General features: G+C 45.3%; 1 long non-coding RNA gene across 1 annotated transcript in view; it reads right to left on the bottom strand.

Annotated features, from left to right (window-relative positions):
* Positions 1-15,186: 15,186 nt before the first annotated feature.
* LOC140728717 (uncharacterized) overlaps positions 15,187-23,635 on the bottom strand; it is a 64,229-nt gene continuing 55,780 nt past the window's right edge. The window contains exon 2 of the long non-coding RNA XR_012099163.1: positions 15,187-15,575. This is a non-coding gene — a long non-coding RNA (uncharacterized lncRNA). The remainder of the gene's footprint in view (positions 15,576-23,635) is intronic.

Here is a 23,635-nt window from a genome sequence, read left to right on the forward strand (position 1 = left end):
ATAGGATACTGCTTACAGTGTTTAAGCAGATCCCTCTCTATTTTAATTGGGTTTATCTTCACCCCACCACAGACTTGCTATGTCTTGCCCACACCTCCGGGAACTGCTGACAAAGTAACTCATAGGCCCAGATGATTGGAGTGCCTGCAGCTGTGCTGGCTAGGTTGCATACTCTATTGGACATCCATGTTCACAGCCCCTGACTTGTCCATGTTATTTCTCCTTTTCCAGAGTCTGTCACAGTCCCCGCCTTCCTCACTATGTCTATTCCAAGGAATTCCTCATTATTTGGATAGACCCCAAAATACACTGGCAGCTGCACTCCACGCATTTTGAGTATCTGTGACTCACATTTTTCTGCCTTCACTGTTCTTCTCCCTACACCCATAATTCAAATAGCCTCTCCAGTCATGAGCAAGGTATCGATACTGATGATACTGTGTCCATTAACATATCGCATTGCTGGCCCTCAAGCAATGCTGTTGTGTACATCCATGAGTCACCAGTGCTGACAATCGGGTCCGCTGCCAGCCACTTGTCTGAACTTACTAGTTCTGTGATCTGGTCAGCAGTCAGATTTGACAGAGAGGGAGCTGTTGGGGTGCAGATGTGCTCTCTACCAGTCTTGGGACTCTTGAGGAGACTTTCATGTCTCCTTCCCCTGTTAGGACACTGTCTCCAACCATGGCCTGGGAGACCACAGCTGTCACATATTATCTCTTATGTCTAATGTGGCAGTGCCTTACTAAGTGCCCTGGTCAGTGGCAAACAAAGCAGGGTCCCAATGTCTTCACAGCGACTGTGTCTGTTACTGCACCTTACAACTCTTCTTCCTCTCTATTGACCTATTTCCCTGGCCTGTGAAACTATTGTAGAGTATGTTCTGTTTGTGATACTGTGAAGCCAGGTGGCAGTAAATAACACACACAAGTGGCAGAGAGGTGAGGAACAGACTGGCAGCTGTTTATTTTGCTTGTAAGTCATCCACCCAGAATGTTCAAAATGTAACCCAGGGAAGTCAGCAAACCTTAAGGGTCAAAATAAACATGAATACATAACATATTCCTCCTTGCATTTTTTAAAGGACACACACACGCACGCTGCGGAATTATTAACATTCAACAGAGTAATCATCAAATTCAACCAACCACAAAAAGAACATTTTTCTTTCTAAACTAGGGAAAGAGGGTAGACTGCCTCTATTCCCAGACATAATTAGTCTACCCTATGTGCTGAAGGGTAATCATTAAAACAGAGATTCAATCAGTGTGGAGGCTGTCCAGATTATGGAGCAGTAACTAAAACACCAGGGGATACTAAGATAGACCTTGTCAAACTCTAAATCACATATATGGCCAGTAAAGAAACCAGGTGGATCATATCGGTTAACAATAAACTATGCTGCCCTCAGAAAGAGCACACCGAGATGTGCTCTTTTGCTCATCCTGTGAGGGTACCAACAACCTGGGTATGACTCCAAAGTTGTTTTATCCTTTGGTACTGTATGTATAGATCTTGGCTTGGGCACTGCATTGTCAGTAGGGGACACCTCAGAAAGCACGTGTGATGGGGGAGTACTGGCTGTGTCATTTGATCCTAACAGAGGTTGCACAGTCCTTGTCTCAGAATTCTGTCATTTCTACAGCTGAGTCTGGATTGGTCAATTTGTGACGGTTTCCAGTAGCTCCAGAAGAGGGCAACAGCTGATCAACACACCTTCTCCAGATGCTGTGGTTACTAGCTTCCACTGCGTATGACACAGGACCAGCTTGTGCCACCACTGTCACAGATATCCACTTTGTCCAGAGATGTAGGTGTAAATGTAGATGTAGATGTAGTTCTGGGCAAGTACTCTCTCTCCTGCTGTGGAACTTCTGTACCGCACTTTGGCACATCTCCCTGCTTCATTTAGCACAATCTGTTTTGAGTTTGGGGGTCTAAGCAAGTCAAGCCAGGTGCGAAGCTGTCCTTCCATCTGGACAGAACCTGGAACCATTTTGATGGTGGTGTCAGGTGTATGGTGGTATGTCAGCAAGATAGCGCTAAGATGCTGGTTGTGGGATCCATTCCCACTGAAGTCTTGAAGGTTTGTTCATTGTTTGTATGAATCATTCAGCAAGGCTATTAATGGCTGTATGATATGGTGCTGACTTGATGTGCTTCCATAAATGCCTTGAACTCCTCAGACAGAAGCTGTGAGCAATTGTCACTTAAAGCTGTTAAGCCCAAAACAACTAGAGATGGAACATAGCATCTCAATGCATTTTTCAGATGTAGAGCTCTTCAGGATGGTGACTTCAGGCTATTTGCCGTGTCTGTCTACTACAGCCAAGAAATGTGGTCTTCTACAGGTCCTGCAAAATCAACGTGAACCCTCTGCCGTGGTTCTTCAGGCCATTCCCATGGACACAGAGGAGCAAGCTGAGGAATATTTCTCACTCACTGACAATGCGGTCATGCTTTGGCATTCTCTTCAATGGTTACATCCAGTCCTCGTCATCAGAGGTGGCTGTGTGCAACTTCTTTCATGCACACTATGCCGTAGTTCTCTGCACATAGCTCACTGTGGTGGCTGCAATTACCAGCCGCACCATCAACCAGGCATATTAAAGTGTCCTGTAGCCGACCATCCTCCTGATAATCTGGTAAACAACTGAGCTGTTGCATTGCACCAGCCTAAGTAGATAGGGCTGGGTAATTGGTTTGTGCCATTCTGCTATAGCCAGAGGGCTGTTCTCTGTAGCTGCTTCATTTATCCCGTATCTTTTTAAGGAGAGGAACGTTTTCTCTCCCCTGCAATTTACTATGGACTGGCCAGCATTGAATATAAACCCGCAGTCAGGAGATGAGTGGTGTCACTTGGTTTGAGGAGTATTTATTATGTTGTTGTAACCAAGTTCTGTTTAGCTGATTCAAGTTTGGACTGTAGAACAGTTCTGTTGAGTTTGTAAATATTTTGGGTAAATAAAACCCCTATTTTCTTCACCTTTACCTGCTCTCCCAGTTTTATGCTTATCCTGGTCCTTCACACTCACCAAGCACTTACTTTCTTAATGGGGGAGGAATAGCAACACAGTAACCCCATAGTGAACATCCTGCTTGGACTGGGAGCTCCATCCATTGAGCCTGGTAAGGTTTCAATTCTATGGTTGGATCTCCTTTCTATTCATGAGTTAGAACAGGGTCAGTATGCGTGTGCTTCCGGACTTGTCCAGCTGTTATCGAAGCTGTAGGTGGCTCCTTGAAGTAAAAGATCTCTTTTAGGGACGGCTGTGAAGCTGTAACAGCTAGGAGAAGTCTGGGTAGTTCACCAGCATTTGGATGGTGCTCGGACCGCCTGTGCTTTATATCATACTGATGTGCAGATAGTAACAGAGCTCAGTGTTGCATTCGACTAACAGCCAGGGAAGGACTGCCTGCACTTGGACCAAAAATTGATGTCAAGGGGTGAAACTTGGGACAGGAGCCATTGGAGTTGCCCGGTTACATACACTGGTTCCAATACCTTACTCTAGACCAGTCTTTCCAGTTCAGTCTCTTCCATCGGTTTGACGGCATATGGAAGAAGTTGTTCCTTCAGCCGCACTTGTCCTTCTGGACCCTTAACCCCTATCTCTTGGGTATTATCCAAGCTTTCAGGGTGCTCACACTCACTTTTCCCAGTAATGAGTAAGTGATCCAAACTGCATTGCACCCCTGTCAAACCTGCTCAGGATCTGACCCATTGCTCGTTCTAAAAGGGCAGGAGCTGAGGTAATACCAAATGGAAGCCTTCAGCCCCTAAATGTTCCTTCGTGATTCACTATGGTCAACAGTTGATGACAGAGAGCCAAATACCCAAAATTAACACGTCAGGTCTATTTCTGAACACATAAATATGGTAACTACACAAAAACTATTGATTGCCTGCACAGGTAACAATGTTTGATATGCTAAGTGACATTTGCCTGGTGTCTGCCAGCTTGTACAATGGTGCAAGTAACTTTGCTATGTTGCCTGGTTTGACACAACATAATGTCTGGCTTTTGCATATACAATCTCTTAGTCTATGGAGCAGTCTGTGCTTTCAACTTTGATTTAATGCTTGCAATTTACAAAAAAAAACCAACTGTAGGCTAATTGCAAGTTTCCTGAATTTATTTGCATTTACAAGAAGAACTGGGGCCTGGTTCTTGTTTAAATTGCTATCTGCGATATTCACATAACTTTAGAATACTCCCTACCAGGGAGCTGCAGTGGAGGTGGAACATAGTGACAGGTGAATAATAGACGGAGGCAGACAAAGAGAGAGGAAAAAATGAGAGGCAGATGGAGCAAGTTGGGGGTGGGGGAGAAGCTGAAGACTGGAGACACTTGGTGAAGAGAGATAAGCAGGAGTACAAAGGGCTACCTATACCGGACTCAGATAAGTAAAGTGGGTGAGGATGGAAACTGCTCGGAAAGAGATGAATGAATGGTAGTTGAAACCAGAATCAGACAGGAGATGAATAACTTGATGCTGGTTTGGGATACCTTAGTTATTGAATGAACGTAAGAGCTGAATTTTAGGAACAGTGACTCCATTGACTTCAAGATAATATTTGACCAAGAAAAGCATTAGGTATCCTTAGTAAGATCAAAGTGAATGACAAAACTCCCACTGCCTTGTTACACCTGACTCAAGGAGGGATAGTTAAAGAGTTTGAGGCTAACCGGTTCATCCTCAGGGTTTTGCCACATGAATTCATCAAGACTGATCTAGAGCCAAAACATTTCAAAGAAACTTTTATCCACTGAAGAGGCAAAAGTGCGAATATCAGTTATTGATTGCACAGAGTTCAGTTCCATTCACAGCTCCTCATTTTGACAATCACTTGATGCTAAGATCACATCCAGCTTTTGCTGAAGAGTGCTACAAAATGTCAATGCCTCAAAATTGCAGGCAATGATTGGATGGCATCCATTAGTCTCATGAGACCACGGATCTGCACCTGGAAGGCCTTGCGAGTGTCCTCTCCAGGGCACAGGCTTGGGCAAGGTTGTATGGATGACCAGCAGTTGCCCAAGCAAGAAGTCTCCCCTACAGCTTGGCACCAGTGACGTCGCAGCAGTTTCCAGAGCGAGGTTGAAGACAACGTTGGACTGCCTTAGGGACTCAGGCTCCGAATTTGTCCTCGGGGTTTACTCCTGAAGCCTTTCCCATGAGTGGGTATGGCCGCAAGGCAGCAGAGGTTTGAAATCAGAGTTTTCCCTCTCTTAGATGGACTGCCTTGGAGCTGATGAGCTCCATCTACCCGAAGCACTGGTTTTCAGGCACCAGGACCAGCCTTCACCCCTTCTCCTGTCAGTAGAAACAGTTCCACCAGGCTTAGAGTCTAAGCCCCACAAGAAGGCCAGGAGTTGGACTTGGTTGTCAGAGGCTACTTGAGGCGCATGCCGTGAGGAGCCTTTTAGGTAGTGGGAGCTTGTCCCCACTACCACTCCTCGGATTGACATGCTTAGAAGGGGATTCCTACAATTAATTAATAAATATGTTTCCTTGATATTAAAAGCCACTTCCATTGTTGAATCTCCTATGATAAACACTCTAATAATCATCATGAATCAGTAATATAAATTGATGATCCACATAAGTGTTGTCAAGGCATGATTATTCCTGTCCTTCTGTATCCATCGACAGTTCCTGAGAAGGAACAGCAGAGGACCCAGGTAAGGCATTTTTCCTTTCAAAAAAAAAATCACCTATCTTCCACCAACCCTCAGGGAAAATGGCAACAACTCAAGTGGCTCATGGTGTATCAGTCACAGAAACTGAGCAATGATCAGTGGGATTGTCAATGGTGGGTTAATCTGAAAAGGGCTGGATCAGGTCCACACAAGGAGCACCAAATACAGTTTCTTTCCCCCCATACCCTGGAACAGACCCACAGTGGGAATACCATATTCAGTTCCCATCTCTGTACCCTCAGTCACACTGGCACTTATATCATTGTGCATGGATCCCACATCAATACCCTTGAGATAGAATCACAGCTGATGTCAAGCAGGCACCTCCCAGTTTCCACCCAGGTGACAGGAATCACCTGCCACTCATTTCCAACTCATCACCTGCAGCCTATTTAAACCCAGCTCTCATCCACAGTCCTTGTTCGCCCGTTCAACCAATCAGCCTCACCCAGTTGCCCCTAGCCTTCTGTTACCTTGTTGCCTTTTCATGTTAAGTATCTGCCCTCTCTTGTTTTGTGGCCCCTTGTGGCTTGTTATTTTGCAGTTTGTAATTAAAATTATCACTCACTGCTAACTTGTCTCCACTGCTCTACATTTGGGTCAAGCGTTCTTTACATTTCCTGACAGGATGGTCGAAGCAGCAAGTGACCCACCAGAGTTTGCTCACCTAAAGGAAGTCACCCAACGACACGAGTACATGATTCAGAATCATCTGGAAGCCATTGACCACCTGCTCAGCACCCTCAACCAACTCTGCATCCCGATACAGCAACCCTGTACCAGTCAGCCTCCTCACTGAGTCCTGGTTTCCAGTCCCCCAACTCTTCACTGGATCTCCAACCCGAAGCCCAACTTCCTGTCCCAGTGCATCTTACACTTTTTGCTCCAGCCATCACTGTATTCTACGGACCAAGCCAAGATTTCCTCTCTCTTCACTGGGCGAGCTCTTACCTGCGTCACTGCTAACTGGGAAAATAAAACAACAATTTACAATAAATATGAGGAATTCACTGCTGAGATGCTTTAGGTTTTCAACCATCCAGGAAGTGGAAGGGAGGCAGTGGTTCGGATTCTTGACCAGAGTCAAGGCTGATACTTGCTGCCTGATTACACCATGGAATTCAAGACCCTTGCGGCAGAGTGCAGCTGCAATGTGAAGCGCTGCTGGCCCATTACTATCACATCCTCTCAAAACACTTGTAAGACGGGCTACCCATTCTACTTGAGGGATGTCCATTGACTTCAAAAGACTCATTACTCTGACCCTCCTTATTGACAAATGTCTTATGGAACATTCTCCAGATCACCATCCAGAACCCCAGTCCCATTTCCAGTTCCATTTCAGCTGCAGGAACTTCAGCAGTAATGCCTCCAGAACCCATGCATTTAGAAAGAGCTCCCCTAACCCTGCAAAAGTGTGAGTGTTGGTGGAGAAATAACTTGAGTGCTTACTGCAGAGCAGCCGATCACCCACGCGTCAAATACCCACAGCTCTAGGAAATGGCACCACCAGCTGCCTTTTATCTGGTAAGTTTGTTCCAGCACCATAGCCTGACTCACTCCTACACACCCTGGCAGCTCTAGTTGCATAGGTGGCACAAATTCTAGCACAGCAGACAACTTTTTAGACTGGACACGGTGTGTGCAGCTTGGACTCCTTCCCAAGCCATCTCTCACCCCTTCTGTATCACGGTTCTTGACAGACGTCCCTTGGGACCTGGGATGTTCAGAACGCACACACGAACTGTGCAGATAAGCATTGGCGATAACGCGAGTCTATCCAATTCCTCCTTATCGACTCACCCAATTCTTCTCTCATCTTGGGTTACCACCCATAACCCTCACTTTGCCTGGTCATCCAGTCCACTGCTGTGTTGGGGACCCCCTGCCAGACCACCTACCTGCAACCTCAGTTGAATTCATCCCATAAATCTGTGGAGATGGAGGAAATCCTCAACCTCATGAAATGCCTACAGGAATACTACAACTTAGCATTGCCTCCAGTAAAAGGGAAGCCAGCACCCTGCCCCTCACAGACCTCATGAGCGACCTCCTCCTGGGCACCACGCCTCCCTGAGATCCTCCGTTCTCCCTCTCCCCTCCTGAGACCCAAGCCATGAATGACTACATTGCCAAGCACTACAGCATGGTTTAATGTAACCGTCCCAGTCCTCAGCTGGTCAAAAAGAAAGATGGGGGACTCCATGCAACAACTAACATGGACTCAATACAAATCACCATTAAGAACTGTTACCAACTCCCCTTGATGGATAGCACATTCAAAACACTCCACAAGTCCCATTTCCTCACCAAACTGGATCTGCCGATGCACACAATCTGATCCGCTCCACCAGCGGGATGATTGAAAGACAGCTTTCAAAAAACCCACTGGCAGCTATAAATACTTGGTGATGCCTTTCAGACTTTCCAATAGTCCTGTCATTTTCCAAGCCTTCATCAACAAGATCCTCCAAGACATGCTACACAGTTAAGTGCTCTACCTCAGTGGCATCCTAATCTTCTCCAAGGACCCCCAAGACCATGTCTGTCACATCCATTCAGTCCTTCAGTGGCTCCTCAAAAACCAACTGTACTGCAAGTTTAAGAAATGTCTGCTCCACACCCTAGTCATTTCCTTCCTGGGTTACGTCCTTTAACCCCAAGGCATCACTATTGATTCAAAGAAAGTGCATGCCATCATTGAATAGTCCCAACCACACTACCTCAAACAGCAATGGTGCTTATTGGGCTTCTCCAATTTCTACTGCCATATCATCAGGAACTTCAGTCATATCACCACTCCTCTCAAACCCCCTCACCAAATCACTACCACCTAACATATTGGCTACAGAGGTTGGGCTGTTATGGTGAAGCTGTAGAAGACATTTGTGAGGCCAAACATGGAGTATAACAATACGTTTGAAAGAGTACAGAGAAAATTTACAAGGATATTGCTGAGAGTTGCTGATCTGAGTTACAGGAAAAGGTTGAATAAGTTAGGATTTTATTCCCTAGAGCGTAGGAGAATGAGAAGAGATTTGACAGAGATGTACAAAATTATGAAGGAATAGATAGGGCAATGTAAGCAGGCTTTTCCCTTTGAGGTTCGGTGAGACGAGAACTAGAGGTCATAGGTTAAGAGTGAAAGGTGAAATGTTTAAGGAGAACAGGAGGGGCAACTTCTTCACCCAGAGGGTGGTATAAGTGTGGAATGAGCTGCCTGCGGAAGGGGTGGATTTGGGTTCGATTTCAACATTTGGAAAGGAATGAGACATCCCCACCCCATTTCCCAGAGGTGGAGAGCAAGAGGGAAGGAAGATGGAGAGATCGGAAATCAGATTGAGGGAGCGGGAACCCAGAGAGGGAGGGTGAGAGAAATGGGACAGGGAAGAGACAGAGAGGGGGGAGAGTACTTACCCACAACTTGTTGAATCAGTTTATTGTTGTCACCCAATTGTCCCACAGGACAGGAACAAACTTCAGTTCAGGTGCCATCAATATAGAGGTGAATAATCTGGGGCAGGATCCATCCAGGAATGAGCTGGGATGTCTAGATTCTTGGGCGATCTCTTTCTCTGCGATACTGGAGAGACCTCACCTGGGAACTGCCCTCAGCTTTCGTCTCCTGATGTAAGAGGGATGCTGGGACACAGCACACAAGTTAGGACATCCTGTTTCAGCTAGACAGGGTATTGGTGGTCAAAGTCAAGTTTGTTGTCTGTGCCAAGTCTGAGTATGCACTGGAGCAATGAAAACCTGACTGGCAGCAGCATCACATGCACACGGCATCAGATAAGCAGCGTTCACACGTAAGACAAAAATATAAACATAAATCACAGAACATAGAGAAGTACAGTGTAGGAACAGGCCCATTGGCCCACAGGGCTGTGCTGAACTACTCACTAAACTATTCTTTCTGCCTACACAATATCCATATAGAGTGCTTTATTATTCTTACATGTACCAAGGCCCAGTGGAACTCATTGTTCTGTATGGCATGTATACAGATCTTCCATTAACACCGTTCATTAAGGTACTATAAGGGAAAACAACAGCAGAACACAGCTACAGGATTTTGTATCTTCTGCCCAATAGGAGGAGGGCGAAGAGAGAATGACGTGCCTTGTCCCATGCTGAGTGGGGCAGACAACACAGGGAAGGGATGGGGGGGGGGGGGCAAAGGGCAGGTTCATACAATGTTTTAAAGGGGTTGGGAGGAAGTGTTGGGACTGCTCCCCCATAAGCCCCCCTTACCCCCACTCCCCAGTGAGCTCTCAAAAGGACAACTACCTCTCCATGACATTACATAGCTGCCACACAAAGGGGGTAGTTAGGGTGCAGGGAGAGAGGAGGAGAGAACATACAACATAGGACATAGCACAGCACAGTAACAGGCCCAACACTTCACGATGAACTAATTAAACTCGCCATTGTATGCCAATCTAAACTAATCACTTCTGCCTTCACAACATCCACGTTGCTCCATTCTCTGCACATTCAAATGCTTGAGTCCCTAAGCCTACACTACAAACATATCGACACACTCACACTCCAATCTTTCACTGCCCCCCCCCACTCTCACTCTTACTTCCCATATAGTCCTCCATTTTTCTTTCATCCATTTGAGCAATCAAGAGTTTCTTAAATATCCATAGCTCTTTCTAAAAGATCCCACTATGAGTAAATAGCCTCACTGCATTGTGGGCAGCCCTGGGAGAGAAGTAGGTTATGGGAATAAATCCAGCCAGAAAATCCAGAGTGGAGCCCCTAAGGCGGCTGGACGTCACTGAACATCCTTCCTACCGCTGCTGCAGCCAAGCTGGTGCCAAGCGTATTGCTTTGCTTTCCTTTGGACTACACCAGTGAGGCCACGAGGAGGATCTCGATGACTGGGCATCCCAAGATCTCCATACCGTGAATAGCTGCATGTACGTACATTGATCATAAACTTACTTCTAACTTTTAGCTTTTGTCAGAACCAGAAGGTGTTGGTGATGAAATACAATAATCAAAGGAAAGAATGCTGAGAGGAGAGATGAAATAATAAATGATCAGTGCAGGGGCTTCCGTTTGTAATATCGAGCCACAGAACACTGCAGCGCAGAAGCAGTGCTGTTGGCCCACCTCGTCTGAGTTGATCTGTTTCACTGCCTTGTCCCAGGGTAGACCACTTTCACCAGTACCATAGCCCTATATACCTATCTCATTCATGTACCTATCCAAACTTCTAACATTTGCAAATGATTCTGCAACCACCAATTGCACTGGTGCTCATTCCATACACACACCATTTTCTGGGTGATGAAGTTCCCCAAATATGTTACATTTCACCTTTAACTTGTGACCTCCAGTTCTAATCTCACCCAACCACAGGGGGAATAGTCTGCATGTATCTAACCTAAATATGAAACCATAACTCTATAAGACATAGGTGCCATTGAGTCTACTCCACCTTTCCATCAAGGCTGATTTAGATTATGAGGACACTCAGTCCTCGTTTATTGTCATTTAGAAATACATACATGCAATAAAAAATATTACAATGGTCCTCCGGAGTGATATCACAAAATAAAAAGAAGGACAAACCAAGACTCACACTGACAAAACCACATAATTATAGCATATAGTTACAACAGTGCAAAGCAATACCGTAATTCGATAAACGCAGACCATGGACGCGGTTTAAAAGTCTCAAGTCCCGATCGACTCCAATCGTCCCGATATCAGGCAGCAAACGGGAGAACTCTCCCTGCCATAAACTTCCAGGCACTGACAGTGCCTCAGAAGCACCTGACAACAGCAGACTCTGTCCGTCTGAAGACTTCGAGCCTCTGACCAGCCCCTCCAATACAGCCTCCCGAGTGCCATCCTCTGTCGAGTCTTTCGACTTTGTCCCGGCTGCCGAAACAAGCAAAGCCGAGGTCTCAGAGGCCTTCTCCTCCGGAGATTCGGGACCGCACAGTAGCAGCAGCAGCGAAGCAGGCATTTCAGAAGTTTCTCCAGATGTTCCTCCACGCTCTCACGTCTGCCTCCATCAAATCAGGATTGTGCACGGATCCCTACTTAACACGGAATAGATATCCATTCTCCGGAGAGGCCGCGCACGCTGCGCCGCACCGCCATTTTCCCCTCCGCTTATTAATTATCCCTCTCAACTCCATTCACCTGCCTTTCCCCCATAACTTCTGTCGCCCTTACTAATCAAGAACCTGTCAAGCCCTGCTTTAAATATACCCAATGACTTGGCCTCCACAGTCATCCATGACAATGAATTCTACAGATTCACCACCCTCTGGCTAAAGAAATCCTTCCTCAAATCTATTCTAAAGGATGCACTGATGTAGTGCAAAGTTTATTCCTTTATACACAAGGTATAAAAGCCAAAATTCCATTAGCATTCATGATGAAAGTCTTTGTCTCCCTATGGCTTTTGAAAAGCATGCATGCTAAGCCTGCTTGGACCTCCAATGCCTCTAATTGTCTTTCATTTAAAAGGTACTACATTCTATCCTTTATAGATCAATGGTGGGTGATCACTCAGTTGCTGATGTTAAAATTAATTCATCACAGCTGAATTCAAATCCAACTTAAATTTCTAATAATACTTGCCACCTGGAGTCTTCAAAACAAAAATAGTGCAATTGGAGCACAAAGCACGGCTTTATTGGGAGTTTTGTACATGGAGTAGATCTTCTTACATGGGGATGAAGATATGAGTGAACTTCTATCACATTGTGATCAGACTCTTGAATAGACCTCTTGTACAAGATGGATTCTTGGCCTCACAATCTACATCACCATGATCCTGTACCCCATTACCTACCTGCACTGTACTTCCTCCATAGCTTTCACACTTCATTCTATATTGTTATTGTTTTACCTCTTTCTAGCTCAATGCACCGTGCAACAATCCATGGGATTTCAAGGAGCAAATTTGTAGAGATCACAGACTGTTTCAAGAAATACAAGGTTGTGATAATAGGTCTGGAGGATAGCCAATGTTGTACCGCTGTTCGAGAAAGGCTGTAAAAATAAACCAGGAAATTATAGGCCGGGGAGCCTGACATCAGTAGTGGGAAAGCAGCAGTAAGATCATGGACCATGTACAAATTACAGAGGTGTTTTCTGTCTTGATCAATATTAGTGTGGAAAATTCCCAGGACCTAACAAGGTGTTCCCTTGGACGTAGTGGGAGGCTAGTGCAGAAATTGCTGAGGCCCAAGCAGATATATTTAAAAAGTCCTTAGCCACGGGTGAGGTGCGGGGAAATTGGGGAATAACTAACATTCTCCATTGTTCAAGAAAGGCTCTAAGAATAAACCAGAAAGTCAAAGGCCGGTGAGCCTGACATCAGTAGTGGGTAAGTTATTGGAACATGTTCTAAGTGACTAGATACATAAGCATTTGGATAGACAGGCATGGCTTTATATGTGGTAAGTCATGTCAAATCAATCTTATAGGGTTTTTCAAGGAAGTTACCAGGAAAGTTGATGAAGACAAGGCAGCAATGGGACATTGCTCAAGAACGTTCATTTGCTTGGCATTTAGGATGAACTGGTAAATTGAATTAGACAGCTGCTATGCGGGAGAACCCATAGAGTGGTAATAGATGGTTGTGTCTCTGACTAGAGGCCTGTGACAAATGGTGAACCACAGGGATCGGTGCAGGATCCATTGTTGTTTGTCATCTATATCAACAATCTGGATTATAAGGTGGTAAACTGGTTCAGCAAATTTGCAGGTAATAACAAGACTGGGGGAGTAGTGGATAGTGAGGAAGACTATCAAAGCTTGCAGTGGGATCTGGACCAGCTGGAAAAAATGGGGTGAAAAATGGCAGATGGAATTCAATATAGACAAGTGGGAGGTGTTGCACTTTGGGAAGACAAACAAGGATAGGACTTGGATGATGAGGAGTAGGGCTCTGAGGAGTGCAGTAGAACAGAGGGATCGGGAATACAGATCCATAATTCCTTGAAAGTGGCATCACAGGTACACTAGATAGGGCCATAAAGAGCACTTTTGGCACATTGGCCTTCATGAATCAAAGTAATGAGCACAGGCATTGGGATATCATGTTGAAGTTGTTTAAGATATTGGTGAGGCCCAAATTGGAGTATTGTATCCAGTTTTGGTCACCTACGTACAGGAAAGACTGTATGTAGTTGAATAGGTTAGGACTTTTTTCCCTGGAGAGTAGGAGAATGAGGAAAGAGGTTATCAAAATTATTAGAGGTATAAATAGGGTAAATGCCAGCAGACATTTTCCACTGAGGTTGGGTGAGACTATAACTAGAGGTTATGGGTTAAGTGATGAAAGGTGAAATATGCAAGGGAACATGAGGAGGAACTTCCTCACTCAAAAGTTGGTGAGAGGGTGGAACAAGCTGCAGAAATGTTGGATTTGGGTTCAATTTCAAGACTTAAGAAAATTTGGATCGAATAATGGATGGGAGGGGTATGGAGGGCTATGGTCTGGATGCAGATTGATGGTCAGAATCAGAATCGGTTTATTATCACTGCCATGTGTCATGAAATTTGTTAACTTATGGTACTAGGCAGATAAATAGTTTGGCATGGTCTAGAGGGGCTGAAGGACCTGTTTCTGTTGCTGTAGTGTTCTGTGGCACTATAATCCCAAAACTGATTGTTTTTTTAATATATATTTTCTATTCAATTTTTAAGATAATTACATCAAATGAATAGAATGATAGAATAATGTAATATAATATCAGCCCTCCCCCTCCCCTTGACCCTCCTCCCCTTAACTTCCCTATCTAAAAAAAGAGAGAAAAAAAAAGAGGAAAAGAAAGAAAGAAGAAAGAAAGATTGCCTGGATATCGGAAGATCCCCACATGCTCCATGGAATTCAAAATAGCTTTAATATATATATTTATTTCTTTCCCCAGATAGCTAATAACTTTATCTTCAGAGGACCTATATATTTAATCCTATCTTTTGTAAGGGTGCCAAATTTTCAAAAATATGTCATATTTGTTTCTTAAATTATAAGTAATTTTTTCAAGTGGAATGCAGCTAAAAATTTCATTATTCCAACGGTCCATACTTAAGTATGAATCCGATTTCCATGTAACTGCAATAGCCTTTTTGGCTACTGCCAAAAAACTGATTGTTTACTAAAATAACTTTATTCAAAAAATGAAAAGGCATGGTAGTATTACCTTTGACAAACATGATGGGAAGATGATAAGTCATTGATATAAACCAAACATAGATTACCCTGCATTGACTGAAGACCAAAATAAATGGACATAATCTTCTAATATAAAACTTTCTCCGCTTGGAGAGATGATAGGAATTCAGAGAAAAAGATCATCAAACAGTGCAGGATTTACCAAACATTCTGGGTAGAAAATCCTGTGCCAACTGCTGAGACCTGTCTCTAGATCACCAGCCAGACTAATGGCAGGGTAAGGACCCTATCAGGAGATTAATTTATAATACTTGCTTCAGTTAAAATGCGACTTATTTTGAATTCATATATTCAAATGTTTTATTAATATGATCAGCTTTATTCCACCCAGAAGCAAAGTTCAGTAAGAATCTCATTTTTGGTGCACCTCTTTCACAACATACTTCAACGTAAGATACTTGTTCTCTGGTCTGTTTTTTATGCTTGTACTTTCTTGCTCGAGCAGGCTGAATCTGCTCAGCTCTTTCAATCCGAGAGAGATCTGCATTGAAGTAATCCATCAACTGTTCGTACTGGTTGTATGCATCAGGAAATTGTTCCTGTCCTTGGAGAGAGTCAAGCAGCTCATTTTGGTATTTGTCCAATATCCATTGAATGTTCTGTTCCTCCATTGTCTCATTAAAGAGATCATCTCCTTCGGAGTCCTGGGAGGATTCTGGAACAGAAATAAAATATCATCTTTGGAAACTGAGGGATTATTGTGTACTGCTCCCATACACTTCTATGCCCCATCAGGAAGGCATTCAAACTTTTTGCTTCTTTCTAGAGAACAGAAAGTTCCCCTGCACCACCACCACCCTCCTCCATCTGGCAGAACATCTTCTTACTCTCAACAATTTCTCTTTTGGCTCCTCCCATTTTCACAATACATTGCTGCAACTACCCAGTTACAAACTTTCTGTTCAGTTTGAAAGCGCATGGAGCCGTAGCAAATAGGGATGGTGGTCTCAGTTTTTAAAATTCGATTCACCACATAGATCTATCAACAAGTCCAGTAGAAACAAGTGGAATGGTTGTGCAATGCCACTGTTGTAGTAGGGAAGTTACCTCAGAGTAGGTTTGAGGCTGGGAGAGAAGTACAACACTAGAACCCTTCTTTACCAACTTTACACTCACTGATTTTGATCAAAACGTTAAATCATTTATCTTTTTCTCATGCTTTGCAGTATGTTCCTTGATTTGTGATGTATATCAAGTTCATAGAATAAACGTAGGAAATGTAAGGTGTGCAGGATGAGATGTGAGATGAACTGGTCCAGTAGATAGAAAGTTATAGAACATAGAACACAGAACTGTACAGCTCACGAACAGGCCCTTTGGCCCATAATGTTTTGCCATACCAATTTAGCTAATGAAACCTATTTTTTTCCTGTCTGTATATGTTCCATATTCCTCCATTTGCTGCATTTTCATGTGTCCATCCAAGAGCTTCTTGGATTCCTCTATTGTATCTGCCTCTATCACCACCCCTGACTGAACATTCTAGCATTTACTGGCAAAAAAAAAAATCCTGCCTGCACGTCTCCTTTGAGGTGAACTTTCTCCTTCTTATTTTAAATACAGACCTTCCAGGTTGTCATAGACAGGAGAGGTAGTGGGAGCTTGCATGGGCAACAGTTTGCTCTCCATATCGTACTGCCATGGCTTGTGTATTACATTGACAGTGATGTCCATGGTTGACCTCAAACAACAGAGGACCCCTCAGCATCAGGCATTTCAACCCTGGGAAGAAAGTACCTTTTTCTGCCCTATCTGTGCCACACATAATTTCATAGACCACTATTAGGTCTCCTCTCTACTTCCACGGCTCTAGAGAAAACAGCTCTAGGTTTGTCCAACCTTTACTTACAGTATGTAATCCGGGCAGAATCCTGGTAAACCTCTTCTCCACTCTCACCATAGCCTTCACATTGTCCCCAAAATGAGGCAACAAGAATTGAATGCAATACTCCAGATACAACCCAACTAGAGTTTAATAACACTGCCACATAACTTCCTGTCTCTTAAACCCACTGCCTCGGCTAATAAAGGTAAGAATGCTATTTACTTTCTTTACAACTCTGTCAACTTGTGCGGCCACTTCCGCTGAGCTTTCAACTTTGACCCCAACATCCTTCAGTACATTAATGCTCTCAAGGGTCCTGCCATTACATTTGAACTCTCAAAGTGCAAAAACTCACTCTTGCTCAGATTAAACTCTATTTGCTATTTCTCCACCCACATATCCCACCATGTCCTTTGGCAACCATTTACACTAACCATAATGTCACCAATCTTTGTGTCATCTGCGAGCTTACTGACCTGTGCATCATAAGTACAATCATAAGGGCAGCATGATACAAAGCTTTGCTGAGATGGGAGATTTCTCGGCTACAGATTCATCCTGCTGCACCTTTCAGTTTGAGGACAGTGGCTGACTATATAATCAAGTTCAAGTTTATCGTCATCTGGCTGTGCATATATACAACTAAATGAAGCAAGTGTCTCCAGATCTCAGTGAACCCAACAAAACATACATCAGACACAGCACAGAAAGCAAAATATTATACAATATATAATTTAATAAAATATAATTCAAAATGCATTTAGTGGGCAGCACAGGTAAGACAGTAAACAGCTCATTGCCCTAGTGATGAGACCTTGGTGATAGCAGGGTATTGGTTAGTCTCACAGCCCAAGGGAAGAAGTCAGTCTGGTAGTCTTAGGCCTGATGCTTCTGCCCCTCTTTCCCAAAGATAGTGGGTTGACGAGATTGTGGGATGGATGGCAAGGATCTTCAACAATGTTTTGTGCCCTGAATCTGTAACATTCAAGGTAAGTGTCACAAATATTGGAGAGGGGGACCGTGGTGATCCTCTCGGTGGTTTTTACTCTCCTTTGTAGATGCTTTGCAGTTTCAATACCACACAATGATGCTGCCAGACAGGCCACTCTCAATGGTGCTCCGGTAGAAAGTTGTTAGAATGGGATCGGAGAGTCGTGCATGCCTCAGCCTCCTCAGAAAGTGTAGGCTCTGCTATGCTTTCTTGACTAGTGATGAAGTGTTGTGGGTCCAGGTTAGATCATCCACTATGGGCACACCAAGGAACTTTGTGCTCTTCACTCTTTACATGGCAGAACCATTGATGTGCTTTCCAGAAGTCCACAATCATCTTTTGTCTTGTCCATGTTGAGACTCAGGTTAATGTTCTCACACCATTTGACAAGGCTCTCTTCCTCCTCTCTGTGTGCCAACTCAGCATTGTTGATGATAAGGCCAACACTCTAGCATCATCAGATCAACATCCAAAGTAAAATTTATAATCAGAGTGCATACATGTCACAAACATGTCAGTGAACTTGATGGTATAGTTTGAGCTGAGTCTGGCAGGGCAGTTGTGAGTCAGCAGTGTGAACAGCAGCAGGCTGAGCACACAACCCTGTGTGGGCACCAGAGCTCAGTGTGATGGAGCTTGAGATGTTGCTGCCGACATAGGCTGACTGGGGTCTTCCTGTCAAGAACTCCAAGATGCAGTTACAGAGAGAGTTGCTGAATCCCAACAAGGACAGTTTACCCACCAGCCTCTGAGGGATGATCATGTTAAACGCCAAGCTGAAGTCGATGAACAAATCCTGGCATATGGGGCATCATTTTCTAGGTGGGACAGGATAGAATGGGGGGGGGGGCAAGGCTATGGAATTATCTGTGGACCAGTTGAGAGGTTGGTGAACTGGAAGAGGTTCCAGTATAGCTGAAAGGTAGAATTTTATATGATCCTTTAGCTGCCACTCAAAGTATTCTATAATTGTTCAAGTTAGTGCATTTGCATGCTAATCACTTAGACCAGTTACTATTGCTCTCGTGGGTAGCTGCCTCAAAGCCCACAGAAATAGTGGACTGTTTCAGAGAGATATTAAAGATGTCCATTAAGTCCTCTGTTAGCTGGGTTGCAAAGTCCCTCAGCACCTAATCAGGTATGTTGTCCGGCCTGCAGTGTTGTGTGGGTTTGCCCTGGCTAGGGTCCTCCTCACCCCGGCAGTGGCCTGTTCCTCCGGAAGAGAGGGGGTTTCCTTGACGTCACATCTCTCAATCAGAATCAGAATCAGAATCAGACTTTAATCGCCAAGTACTTATGCACATACAAGGAATTTACTTCCGGCAGATGTTGTCTCTCTGCTCATAACAATAATAATGATAAATATAAATGAAAATATTACATTATATTCAATTGGTCAAATAATGCAAGGAAAGCATTCAGCCTATCAGGAAGGGAGGCGTCACTGCCGTTGACGCACAGGATGCACTTATAATTGGTTATGGTTTGTATCCCTTGCCACCTGCATTGCACATCGTTGGTGTCACGAAGGTGTCTGTGGGTTTTCTATGCGTATTCACACTTTGATGGTACAGGAGAGCGTGGCTCTTGCTGACATTGGAGTCATCCTATCCTTCAATCTGAGTACAGCATCCTGATTCCTAAGCAGTGTACAAACCCCTGCATTCAGCCATGGTTTCTGATTTGCCCGGGCAGTGTAATATTTAATCACAGTAACATCTTTATTAGACTTTGCTATGTAGCCAACCACCAGTCCATCATACTCATCAATGCTGACCTTCCTGAACATGCTCCATTCCGTGATTTTGAAGTTGTCCTGCAGCGCTGAGGTGGCACCGTCTGGCCAGTTCCTGATCTCCCTGTGAAATGGTTTGACTTTATGCAGGGATTAACAAAATGGATATGTGCTCTGAGTATCTGAGTAAAATCCTATGATGTTACAGGAAAGATACTGGCATAGCTTGCGGAATGGCTGACAGGCAGGAGGCAGCAAATGGGAATAAAAGGGACCTTTTCTGGTTGTCTGCTAACGACTAGTGGTGTTTCTCAGGGGTCAGTATCGGGACCACTACTTTTCACATTGTTCATCAATGATATTGATGGCTTTGTGGCAAAGTTTGCGGATGATACGAAAATAGGAGGAGGAGTAGGTAGTGCCGAGGAAGCAATGCGATTGCAGCAGGACTTAAACAAATTGGAAGAATGGGCAAAAATGTGGCAGATGGAATACAGTGTTGTGACATGTTTAATAATGTATTTTGGTAAAAGGAACAATAGTTATCTGCTATCTAAATGGGAGAAGTTTCAAACATCAGAGGTGCAGAGGGACTTAGGAGTCCTCGTGCAAGGCTCCCAGAAGGTTAATTCACAGGTTGCATCTGTGGTAAAGAAGATAAACGCAACGTTGGCATAATTTCAAGGAGAATAGATTATAAAAGCAAAGAGATAATGCTAAGCCTTTATAAGAAACCAATCAGGCCGCACTTCAGAATCAGAATCAGAATCAGGTTTATTATCACCGGCATGTGTCGTGAAATTTGTTAACTTAGCAGCAGCAGTTCAATGCAATACATAATCTAGAAGAGAAAAAAATGATAAATAAAATACAAAACTAAATAAATAAATAAATTACAGTATACATATATTGAATAGATTAAAAATCATGCAAAAAACAGAAATAATTTATATTAAAAAGTGAGGTAGTGTTCACAGGTTCAATGTCCATTTAGGAATTGGATGGCCAAGGTAAGAAGCTGTTCCTGAATCGCTGAGTGTCACCTTCAGGCTTCTGTACCTCCTACCTGATGGTAACAGTGAGAAAAGGGCATGCCCTGGCTGCTGGAGGTCCTTAATAATGGACGCTGCCTTTCTGAGACACCGCTCCTTGAAGATGTCCTTGGTACCTTGTAGACCAGTACACAAGATGGAGCTGACTAAATTTACAACCCTCTGCAGCTTCTTTCAGTCCTGTGCAGTAGACCCCCATACCAGACAGTGATGCAGCCTGTCAGAATGCTCTCCATGATACATCTGTAGAAGTTTTTGAATGTATTTGCTGGCATACCAAATCCCTTCAAACTCCTAATGAAGTTTGCCTTCATTAATCTGTCTTGCCTTCTTTATAACAGCGTCAATATGGGCCAGCTAAGGTCCTCAGAGATCTTGACACCCAGGAACTTGAAAATGTTCACTCTCTCCACTTCTGATCCCTCTATGTGTTCCTTCATCTTACCCTTCCTGAATTCCACAATCAGCTCTTTCATCTTATTGATGTTGAGTGTAAGTTTGTTGGCTCCGACACAATTCCACTAGTTGGCATATCTCGCTCCTTGTCTCCATCTGAGGTTCTAAAGTGGTTGTATCATCAGCAAAGTTATAGAGGGTATTTGAACTATACACAGTCATGAGTATAGAGAGAGCAGAGCAGTGGGCTAAGCACACACCCCTGAGGTGCAACAGTGTTGATCATTAGTGAGGAGAAGATGTTATCACCAATCCGCACAGACTGTGATCCACACTTAGAGTGTTGTCAACAGTTTTGGGCCTCATTTGTCAGGAAGAATATGTTGTCATTGGAGAAAGTCCAGAGGAGGTTCACAAAGATTATTTTGAGAATGAAGGGGTTAACATATGAGGAGTGTTTGGCAGCTTTGGGCCTGTACTCACTGGAATTTAGAAGAATGGGGTGGTGGGGGGGATCTCATTGAAACCTACCAAATGTTGAAAGGACTAGATAGGGTGGATGTGGTGATGATGTTTCCTATGGTGGGGGTTGTAGTGAACTACATATACCTGTCTGGACACGCCCCCTGCTGACTGCTCCTGTGGCTCCTCCCACTGACCCCGGTATAAAGGCGATTGAGGCCTGAGCCCGGCTCTCAGTCTCCAGGATGTAGTATGGTGGTCAACTACTGCTTGTTCTTTCTTCCAGTCAATAAAAGCCGATATCTCGCCTTCACGTCTCAGAGAGAGTTATTGATGGTGCATCAATTTTATTGACTGGAAGTTTTAAAACATGGAAACCGTTTTACGTCCGGAAAGATTGGATTTGGACCCCCAAGCCCCTGAAGCAGCTCTTGCCTTTGAACTCTGGCTTGCATGCTTCCAATCATACTTGGAGGAGGTTCGTGCAACTGAACCCGCTGTTATGCACCGAATTCTCCACTCGAGGGTCACCCCGAAGGTTTACTCACTTATCAGGGACCTGTCGACCTACGAAGGGGCACTGGACGCCCTCAAAAGACAGTACCTGCGGCAGGTGAACACCGTCTACGCAAGATATCGCTTAGCGACGCGACGGCAGCGGCCTGGAGAATCGAGCGCCGAGTTTCTCCGAGCCCTACAGACACTCATGCGGACTTGCGACTGCAAAACTCTCACTGCGGAACTGCATGCAGAGCTCCTCGTACGAGATGCCTTTGTTACAGGAATCAGGTCAGTGTACGTGCGCCAGCGGCTGCTGGAAAATGCCGATCTTACCTTACGCTCGGCGATTGAGACGGCCGACACGCTGGAGGCTGCTCTGCACAATGCTGATGCTGTCCAGCCGCGTGATCCCCCGCCGGTTCCGTGGACACCTCAGACCCCGCCGCCGCCAGTTCTCGCGAGCGAATTTGCCAACGGCGCTGCCAGTCGCGATTCCACGAACTCCCGAACCCGACCACAGCTGCTGCCAGTCGCAAGCCCGCGCAGTGTTACTTCTGCGGACTCGAAAAACACCCCTGAAAACGCTGTCTGGCCCGAGAAGCGACCTGCTCCAGCTGCAGGAAGAAGGGCCATTTCGCCAAGGTCTGTAAGTCTAAACCACGAGCGGGGTCGGGCAGCGCTACGTGTGAGGCATGGGGGCTGCCATCTTGCCTGCCCGCCTCGTGCGAGGCATGGGGGCCGCCATCTTGCATGCCCGGATGGGGGCGGCCATCTTTGTCGGCGCCAACATGCCCCGCCCCCTACCCACCGGTGCTTACTGGGCACCAAGACGGCGGTTCAACTCTGGCTTCCGTAACCTTCGACCAAAGCGCCCCACACCAGCTTGCAAGGTCAATGATGGACATCCTGGTGGAGGGGCACAGGACTAGCTGCCTGTTTGACACGGGCAGCACAGAATTTTATTGACCCGGACACAGTGCAACGCTGCGGATTCGTGACACGGCCGGTAAGCCAGAGGGTCACCATGGCTTCTGGGTCGTATTCCACAGACATCCGGGTGGGTTGTGTAGCGACATTGGTGGTGCAGGGCACAGAATATCGGAACTTTGCGCTACTGGTCACGCCTCAACTGTGCGCGCCTGTGCTATTGGGGCTGGACTTCCAGAGCCATCTCGAAAGTGTGACTATGGCATATGACGGGCCCCTCCCACCACTCACTGTCAGGAATCCTCAGTTTTGTGGGACTTCGTCATATACCCCGCTACTGACCACACACACACACCAACCCACACATCCCACCCAGCACCATGCCGACAGCTGCGCCACTGACACCACTTGCAGCCTCTCCACCCTCAAGATCCCTCCCCCACCGCTGTTAGCCAACCTGACCCCCGACTGTAAACCTGTGGCAACTAAAAGCAGGAGGTACAGCGCGGGGGACAGGGCCTTCTTTCAGTCGGAGGTGCAGCGGCTGCTCAGGGAGAGGATCATTGAGCCAAGCACAAGCCCTTGGAGGGCCCAGGTGGTTGGTGTTCGGACCAGGGTGAAAAAGAGGATGGTCGCGGACTATAGTCAAACCATCAATAGGTTCACGCAGCTTGACATGTACCCCCTACCCCGCATCGCGGATATGGTCAACCAGATAGCTCAGTATAAGGTGTACTCGACAATAGATCTGAAATCCGCTTATCACCAGCTCCCCATCCGCCCAGAGGACCCCCCCTACACCGCCTTCGAGGTGGGCGGCAGGCTC

The sequence above is a fragment of the Hemitrygon akajei genome, chromosome 6 (genome assembly GCF_048418815.1).
Source record: "Hemitrygon akajei chromosome 6, sHemAka1.3, whole genome shotgun sequence".
Classification (NCBI taxonomy): Eukaryota; Metazoa; Chordata; class Chondrichthyes; order Myliobatiformes; family Dasyatidae; genus Hemitrygon; species Hemitrygon akajei.